Here is a 9,329-nt window from a genome sequence, read left to right as displayed (position 1 = left end):
GGTCTTGCTGAAGGAGATATGCCATTACCTGAAAAATTTCAGGTCTTATCTATCATCGAAAAATTGCCTCCGAGTTGGGAAAATTTTGGCATGACTCTTAAACATAGGAGAGGTAAAATCTCTCTAGAAGATTTGATGATTGCCTTAAATATCGAAGAAGAACATCGGAAGCAACATAAAGATGATGATAAAAGAATGCCTATGGATTTTATTCCAAAGGCAAACGTAGTAGTCTCATCTAACAAGAAAAAAAATTCAAAAATCAAAAAATGAAGAACAAGATGAAACCCAAACCAAAGATTCAAAAGAAAAATGGAACCAAGCCGTGCTGGGCATGTGGACAAGTTGGACATTATGCCAAATTCTACCCTAAGAAGAAAAACCAAAGCAATATGTCCAACACCAAGGCACAAGCAAATGTTGTGACTGCTAGTGACGACACCAACAATAGGTTTGTTACCTTCAAACCCGAACTAAACTTGATCTATCAACCCAATGATTGGCTATTTGATACAAGTGCTAATGTGCACTATTGTGCTGATCGCTCTGCCTTCCTTACTTATCAGGTAATTGAAGGCACTTCCGGCCGTGACCATGGGGAACCATTCTGCAACCAGGGTGTTTGGGATAGGACAAGTTGACCTGAGGTTCACCTCTGGAAAAGTCCTGTCACTACATGAGGTGCATCATGTTCCAGCGGTCCGTCGGAATTTGATTAGCGGGTCAAAGTTAGTCCGCGCTAGTTACGAGTTGAACTTTAAATGTAATAAAGTTGTAATATTACATTTAGGAACCTTTATTGGAAAAGGTTACCTTAATGAAGGTTTATTTAAACTCAATATAGAAAATGCTAACTTAAATAAATCTATTGATATTGGTTGTTCATATAACATTGAGTTTTATGATATATGGTATGACAGATTAGGACATATCAATTTTAATACCGTAAAAAAAATGATGAATCTAGACATGATTCCTAAGCATGCTATAGATGATAAGAAAAAATATGAAGTTTGTGTGCAATATAAACAACCCCGTAAACCTTTCAAATCAGTTGATAGAAATTCTAATATTTTAGAATTGATTCATACTGACTGTTGTGAGTTTATCGGTGTAATAACGAGAGACCATAAACGGTATTTCATTACCTTCATTGATGATCACTCTCGTTATTATTATGTTTATTTGCTGAAAACAAAGGATGAAGCTTTAGATAAATTTATGATTTTTAAATCTGAAGCTGAGAATCAAACAAATAAATCTATTAAGAGATTAAGGTCTGATAGGGGTGGAGAGTTTACCTCGAACTTGTTTCAAAAATTTTGTCAAGATGCAGGTATAATTCACGAGGTAACTACTCCATATAGTCCTCAATCCAACAGTATAGCAAAACTAAAAAATCGAACCCTTGAAGATATGATTAATTCCATGTTAGGCAGTTCTGGGTTACCCAACTTCATGTGGGGGAAGCTCTATACACTGCATGTCATGTGTTAAATAGAGTTCCCATGAGGTCTAGGGATAAAAGCCCATATGAGCTTTGGAAAGGCCGGAGGATAAGTTTGAAATACCTTAAAGTGTGGGGGTGCCTTGCAAAAGTACTAGTACCTGAACACAGAAGGAAAAAACTTGGTCAAAAGACCGTAGATGATATCTTCTTGGGTTATGCTCAAAATAGTATTTCATATAGGTTTCTGATTATTAAATTTGAAATTTCTGGAATAGATGCAAATACTATTGTACAACTTCGTGATGCTATATTTTTTGAGGATATATTTCCTATGAAGACGAGAACACCTCAGTCTATATCTGGTATTCCTACTAGAGATATGTCTGCTTCCGTAAAGGCCCCATTATCCGTAGAAGGTACACCTTCCTCAAGTCACTCTAGACTAGATGAATCTAGTGAGCATACAGAACTGAGAAAGAGCAAGAGGCAACGTGTGTCTACAGATTTAGGCAAGGACTTTATCACCTATAATATAGAAGGTGACCCTGTGGCATATAGAGATGCTATGGCTTCTCCTGAAGCTAAACACTGGAAAGAGGCCATTAAAAGTGAAATGGACTCTATTATCTCTAATGCCACTTGGGAGTTGGTAGATTTACCTCCTGGGTGTACCACTATAGGATGTAAATGGGTGTTTAAGAGAAAACTAAAACCTGATGGGTCAGTAGATAAATTCAAAGTCTGCCTAGTTACTAAGGGATTCAAATAGAAAGAAAGGATTGACTATTTTGACACTTATTCTCCTGTTACTAGAATTACTACAATCCGAGTGTTAATAGCATTGGCATCCATATATCATCTTGAGATCCATCAAATGGATGTTAAAACGACATTCCTAAATGGAGATCTTGAAGAAGAGATATATATGGATCAGCTTGAGGGACATGTAGTCTCTGGAAATGAGAATAAAGTCTGTAGGTTAGTCAAATCTCTTTATGGTTTGAAGTAAGCCCCAAAGCAGTGGCACGAAAAATTTGATAGAGCTATGCTATCGTTTGGCTTTGAAATGAATGACTCTGATAAATGTGTGTATGCTAAAATGAAAGGTGATAATTGTATTATCTTATGTTTATATGTAGATGATATTCTACTTTTTGGTTCTAACCTTTCTATTATTAATGAGACTAAGGCCCTCTTATGTGGTAAGTTTGATATGAAGGATATGAGTTGTGCTGACATGATTTTAGGGCTGAAGTTGACTCGTTCAACTGATGGAATTGTAATTTCTCAGTCACTCTATATTGAGAGAGTATTAGAGAAATATGGCTATAGCAAGTTAAATCTGTCATCACACCCTATGATCCTTCAAAAACTCTCCACAAGAATAAGAGTGGTGTGGCAGTGTCTCAATTAAGATACTCACAAATCATAGGTAGTCTAATGTATTTAGCAAATTGTTCTAGACATGATATTTCTTTTGCTATAACGAAATTGAGCAGGTTTACCAGCTGTCCAGACAGAACGCATTGGGATGCATTAGACAGAGTACTCAGATACCTAAAATGCACTATATCCTTGGGCTTGTGGTATGGGAGATTCCCTGCAGTCCTGGAGGGATATAATGATGCTAGTTGGATAGCTGACACTGCTGAGTGTAAAAGCATTACTGGTTATGTCTTTACAATTGGAGGCGGTGCAGTTGCTTGGAGGTCTGTTAAACAGACGATTATAACCTGTTCTACATCTGAGGCCGAATTGTGTGCTTTGGATACCACAGTAACTGAAGTTGATTGGCTTAAGGATCTTCTTTCTGAAATTCCCTTGATGATAAAGCCAATACCTTCTATTTCAGTACACTGTAATAATCAAACAACAATAGCTCAGATTAGAAGCTCCAAGTATAAGTAGAAACAGAAGAGACATGTACGAATAAGATTAAAGTCTATTCGTGAGTTAGTGTCTCTTGGAGTGGTGTCATTGGACTTTGTAAGTTCAAAAGGCAATATTGCTGATCCACTCACTAAAGGACTTGATTTTGAGAAAATCAAGAGATCCAGTAAGGGAATGGGGCCGAGGTCTATCCTGGTTTCATCTATAACGGTAACCCAACCTATCTGATTGGAGATCCTAAGAAGTAGGTTCAATGTGGTATAAACAAGTTATAAGAGTGAATCGTAAGTATCAAATTGATTGAGATGTAATCTCATAGTCTCTTCCCTGGATAGAAGTTTGACTGCTAGTAAGGATGAGCTTAGGAGCTCTTAATGAGTTCAAGGTTTTAATGACAGGATGCTCGTAGTACATCCTTGGAGAACTCACCTATGTAAGTGTAACTGTGTGGCCGCAGTGTGGGGGGTCTAGGCAACTCTCCTTAGCACTTATGAAACAAGATTCGGTAGCATGGTCGTAATGCACCAACCCAGAAGGATTCAACCGTCACCCGTGATGAGTTGTTACCAATTGATTTTCACATATAAAAGGTTTAAGTTCAAGACTGAGTTCACTTCAAACCTATGTGAATAAGATCGGTGTACTTAGGTGAAAATTCAAACCGGAAGGTATTTTCACTAAAAGCTCATTGCAACCAAGCCTCAGGACAAGTCTTTGTTTTTCGACCAAAATAATATGAATTAGTGGAGGATTGTTGAGTTTTGAGTTTAATTCAAACTATTTCTTTGCTTATTGTAATACATAGATGTATGCATTTAGTCCCACATTGCTAAGCAAAGAAAGGTTAGAAGGCCTTATATATGGAGCCCTTCCATCCTTGCTTAGCAAAGTTAAGGGGACCTACACGCATGCGCGGGTCGAGCCCAAATCAGGTGGTTTCGCGGGGTTCGAGCCGGAAATCCATAAACCAGGCGCGACGCACGCGATCATCGCGCACAGGGGGGATGCATATCCCCCACTCATGGGCCTCACGCTTGCAGGCGACCTGGTTTGTTTTTGCCAGTCTTTGGTTCACTGGCAAGGCTTGGTTCTGTCCTACGTGTGAGGTGAGGAAGCGGCGCATCTGCCCGCACGTAAGGAAGCAGCGCCATGAGGAAGCAACGCACCTACCCGGTTCGCTGGCAAAGCAATGCTTCATCGTGAATAAATGCTGTGCCTCTATTCATTGTTCCTCACACCAAAGCAATCTGCTTTCTCTCCTTCCCTCTCTCTGTCTTCTTCCTTACCGAGAGTTTGTCCAGAGGCTTGGTTTCTGCGATCTAAGATTGAGTCTGAGTGCGACGTTCATCTTGGAGTGCATCTACGGACGACGCGAGTGGTTGTCGGATCTTGGGAGAATTTTACCGGAGAGCCTCTGCATCGTGGGCGGCAATAGAGAAATTCTCTAAAGACAGTTGGCACGCCGACGTTTCAACCGAAGATACATTTTCTCGACCTCTCTTTTATTTACCTGTTTACTGCATGCTTGCTGTTTTGGTGCAATTTTACTACTGTTAGTGCTCTCTTTAAAACAACATTCATGTGGTCCACCCCTAAACTGATGTTGCTGCATCATGTGAATAACTACAGGCTTTATCTCAAAATTATTTGCTTCAATGGATGACTTGATCATGCTAGACCGAAACTCACAAGCAAAAGGTTCTACGTAATCCTTCAGAGGTTTGTTTGTCATTTCAAATGATGCTTGTTCTTCTTGTTGTCTTTACAGGTTTCTTCTTCTTTGATAGGCTCTATCAATTTCAGGATCAAGTAGAAATATATCTCTTGTAAGATTAGATCTTCGCATGCAAGAACAAGATTACATTAATTCGAATAGTAGAATTTAAATGTAGAGAAAAACAAAATTTTCAAATATAGATACAAGAATCAAAGTGTAGGAAATTCAAAGTACAGAATTTAAATTACAAGAAGGAAATTACATAAATAAAAGTAAACAAATGCAAGTTATATCTAAAAATATAGAATTATAGAAATATTTACAAAATGTGAAAGAAAATAAGTTTAGACTAACTCAAGTGTTTATCAACTAATGTTATATGCGCAGTCCCTTACAACGTCGCCAAAATCTTAATGTGTGCTTGTAAGTATACAGGTATTATCAAGTAACAAAAATATCGATCCCACATAGATCATATATAAGCAAAAATGAACTAGCTAAACTATTGAAAAGTTGAAGATCACAATCATATATGTAAAGAAAAGTAAGTAAGAGAAAGAGAGAAAGAGAGAGAATGTTGAGGAACTTGGTCGGAGTAATGTTTTAGGGGTTCACTTTCATTGTAATGCTAATCAATGTATCATAGATCACCTATCGCCCATCCTTTATTCATATGCACTTGTAGGAAGTTAGATTTATTACCGGCTCTTCCCCGCGGAGGTAAGTTAGAATGCTATCTTAATCCATATCCTATGCTACTAAATGAAAGTGATTCTTATGAAGTCTGGTAACGTGATATGCTTATCACTAGAGCCCCTCGGTCATATATCATTAAAACACACTAACACTCAATAATATAGAGATAGAAATAACAATTATGTCAATTTCTCAACTTTCTTGTGGAGAATTACTTCTCCTTTCAAGGCAATACCCTAAATATCTGGAAATAAGATACCCTTGTCACTAGGACCCCTCGGCCATACGATCTAGGGTATTCTTCCTACAAGATTAATAATTCTACACAAACATTAAATCAAACATGAAAATTAAGCTCAAACACACTACACACATATAAGATCAAATAGATACAAATCATACTAATGTCATATAGATAAGAAATTGGTAAATTCATAAGCTCTACATCAATTCACATCACAATTACTCCCTTAATCCTATAACAAGATATCTACTCCATAACTAGGAGGATTGAATCACAAGACATCAATATCTAAGCCAAAATAACCAAAACTCAAGAAGAGACAGGAAAAAAGCTTATCTTATACGAAGAGTAGTCTTGGGATCCAATCCAAGCTTTCGGAGTGATGGAGATGCTGAATTCAGCTCCAGATAATCCAAGAAAATGCTGAAGAAGTCCAGATCTTCAAAAGGGGAGAACCTTCCTCCCCTTGAAAAGGGGAAGAACTCTCCTTAAATAAAGTAAGGCATGGGCGAGGCATGACTTGTGCCACGACCGTGTGAATTCACATGGCCAAAAGCTACCTCGACTTTGGTCCGATGGCACGGCTGTGTGGATTCCACATGGTCACAATCTACTTCATCTCTGGAAATTCCACATGGCCATGTGGATTCTACACGGCTGCAGCCTGCTTCTTCTCTGGTTCATCAACATGGCCATATAAATTCTACACGGTCGGGGCTTACTTCTTCTCTGCTTTATGACATGACCGTATGGGTTCACACAACCGGAGCCTTCTCCTCCTCTGGGCATGTGGCACGACTGTGTAGATTCCACACGGTTGGGCCCTTTTTCTTCGTTTGTTATCTAAGTCATCCACCAACGCCATTTTCACATCTTGTCAATAAGAAAACACACAAAGAGCAGATCTCTGACAAATAAAAGTAATTATGCTAAAAATATGATGAAAGGTGTAAAAGTGTATAGATCAAGCGCAAATAAAGTACATGAATGTGCGTCAAAATATTTATAAAAGTGTATATAATCTACGTACATCAGTGGATCTTGTGCAGGATCACTTGAAGCTTCTGGACTTGGTTAATCATCATCTTGGAGTCAACTATTTTGTAGTCTAGGAATTGACCCATAATGAATTTCTTGACCCCCGCATTCTCCATCTTGTACTTCTTATCCAAGGACTCCCACGGCTCCTTAGCCATTCACTTTATATTATACACTGTGTACAATAAGTCAGCAAGATAGTTAAGGATGTAGTTTTGGCAAAGGAACTCGGAATGATTCCATGCCTCCACTGTATTAATAGTCTGAACATCAGCATTCTCAACATACTTGGGAGGGTCCTCAGTCAAGAACCGAGCTAGATTGAACATGGTCAAGTAGAAGAGCATCTTCTGTCGTCATCTCTTAAAGTTCAACCCAATGAATTTCTCTGGTCTTTCCCCATTATTGATTGGAACATTTCCAATCAGAGCGGAGGGGGACTTTCATGTGATAAGTTTGTTGTACCTCAACACTTTCTGTAGTTATCTCAACAAAAATGACTCTATTTCAAGATTTTTGAACAATCTATTGCTAGAGATTTTGGAGAAAAATACTTAATTTACAAACTAAATTCAGACTTATCTATTGAGATGACTTGAACAAATAATCTTAGGCTATCGGCCTTGAAAGTTAGGCCAAGCTACTAGGTTGTCAAGAAGATTGCTACTTAGCATCACCAAGTCCGAAAGGAGAGTCACCGAGTCAGGAATTAGAGTCACTGAGTCAGGAAAGAAATTTGCCAAGGGAGATGCTGAGACCTGCGCTCAACGCAGTTTCATTGAAGCAAATTTACCCCACCTCTGGATGTGCTTTGAAGTTCTCTCGGGGCATCTGTTTCCTAGGATACACGGCAGAACTATGAACACAACCAATCACTAGTTGTTTATGGCGAACGGAGAATGCACCTGAGTACTATCATGAGTAGTTCAGTCAAGCGGATGCACAACTGAGAGGAAAGAATCAAGGAATGAAGGTGAAGAAATTCTTTTGCTTTTTTGCTCTCTGCTTTGGCTCACAACCTCCTTTTATAGGAGGACTCACCCATAGCTGCCATGAATGACCAAGTTATGGTCATTCAATGTTGAGTTTAATGTTATAGAATTTGACAAAACTATTGTTGTGCAAAAGGATGTCCGCATATCTCCACAATGACATAATATTATCCACTTTGGGCCTAGGCATTTTGGCTTTGCTCTTGGACTCTCCCCAAAAGACCTCATACCAATGGAGATATATCATGCATCCTTTTAACCTCATGATCTTTACCAAATCTTTCCAATGTGAGATTTTGATTGAACCCTAACAATCCTCCCTTTAAATGAAGGACAACAATTACTCTTATGGTCCGAGCCTCCCCGTGAGCATTTGGTCATCGTGACCTGCTCTGGGCCTCCCCACAAGCATCTACACCTGGTCACCTTAACCTACTCCGGGCATTCCCGCGAACATTCGGTCACCTTGACCTGCTTCGGGCCTCCCTGCGAGCATCCAGTCACCCTGACCTGCTTTGAGGCCTTTGCCACAAGCATCCGGTCATCTTGACATGCTGCGGGCCTCCCCATAAGTATCTAGTCACCCTGACCTGCTTCGGGCCTATCCACAAGTATCCAGTCATCCTGACCTACTTCATACCCACCCTCAACTTCGATCAAGGCCGCCCACATGGCATTTGGATTGAACCATGGCTCTGATACCATTTGTTCTGCAAAAGGATGTCCACATATCTCCACAATGACAAAATATTGTCCACTTTGGGCCTACGCCCTCATGATTTTGCTCTTGGGCTCTCTCCAAAAGACCTTATACCAATGGAGATATCATGCATCTTTTTAACCTCACGATCTTTATCAAATATTTCCAATGTGAGACTTTGATTGAACCCCAACAACTATATTTTGATTGATCTGAAATTTGAAGTGCTTAAGTTGTACTCACACACTAGTCAACTTAGTTCAATGTAAATCCTAGCCCTGGATTTGCACCTCCTGTGCATCCCTCCACTTCCACACGAGTCAAGTTGGTGCGCTGTTACGTCATGTCCTGCCAACTTGGGGCGCTGTTGTGTCGTGTCCTGCCACTTCCACTCCCTTGCAAATATAAGTTATACTCGCACACAAGTTAACTTGGGGCGCTAGCTATCGCATCGTGTCCCGCCACTTCCACTCCCTTGCCCAGCCCCCTCGCATCTACTCCGTCTCCGCCCATGCCGATTTCATCATCCCCACTTGGTACTTGAAGCGCCTACGCATCCTTGCATCTCCTACCGATCAACACAAAGAACTTTATCCTCGACA

Source organism: Zingiber officinale, chromosome 1A (genome assembly GCF_018446385.1).
Source record: "Zingiber officinale cultivar Zhangliang chromosome 1A, Zo_v1.1, whole genome shotgun sequence".
Taxonomy (NCBI): domain Eukaryota; kingdom Viridiplantae; phylum Streptophyta; class Magnoliopsida; order Zingiberales; family Zingiberaceae; genus Zingiber; species Zingiber officinale.
The sequence above is the reverse complement of the archived record's forward strand: the minus strand, read 5'-3'. Positions refer to the sequence as shown.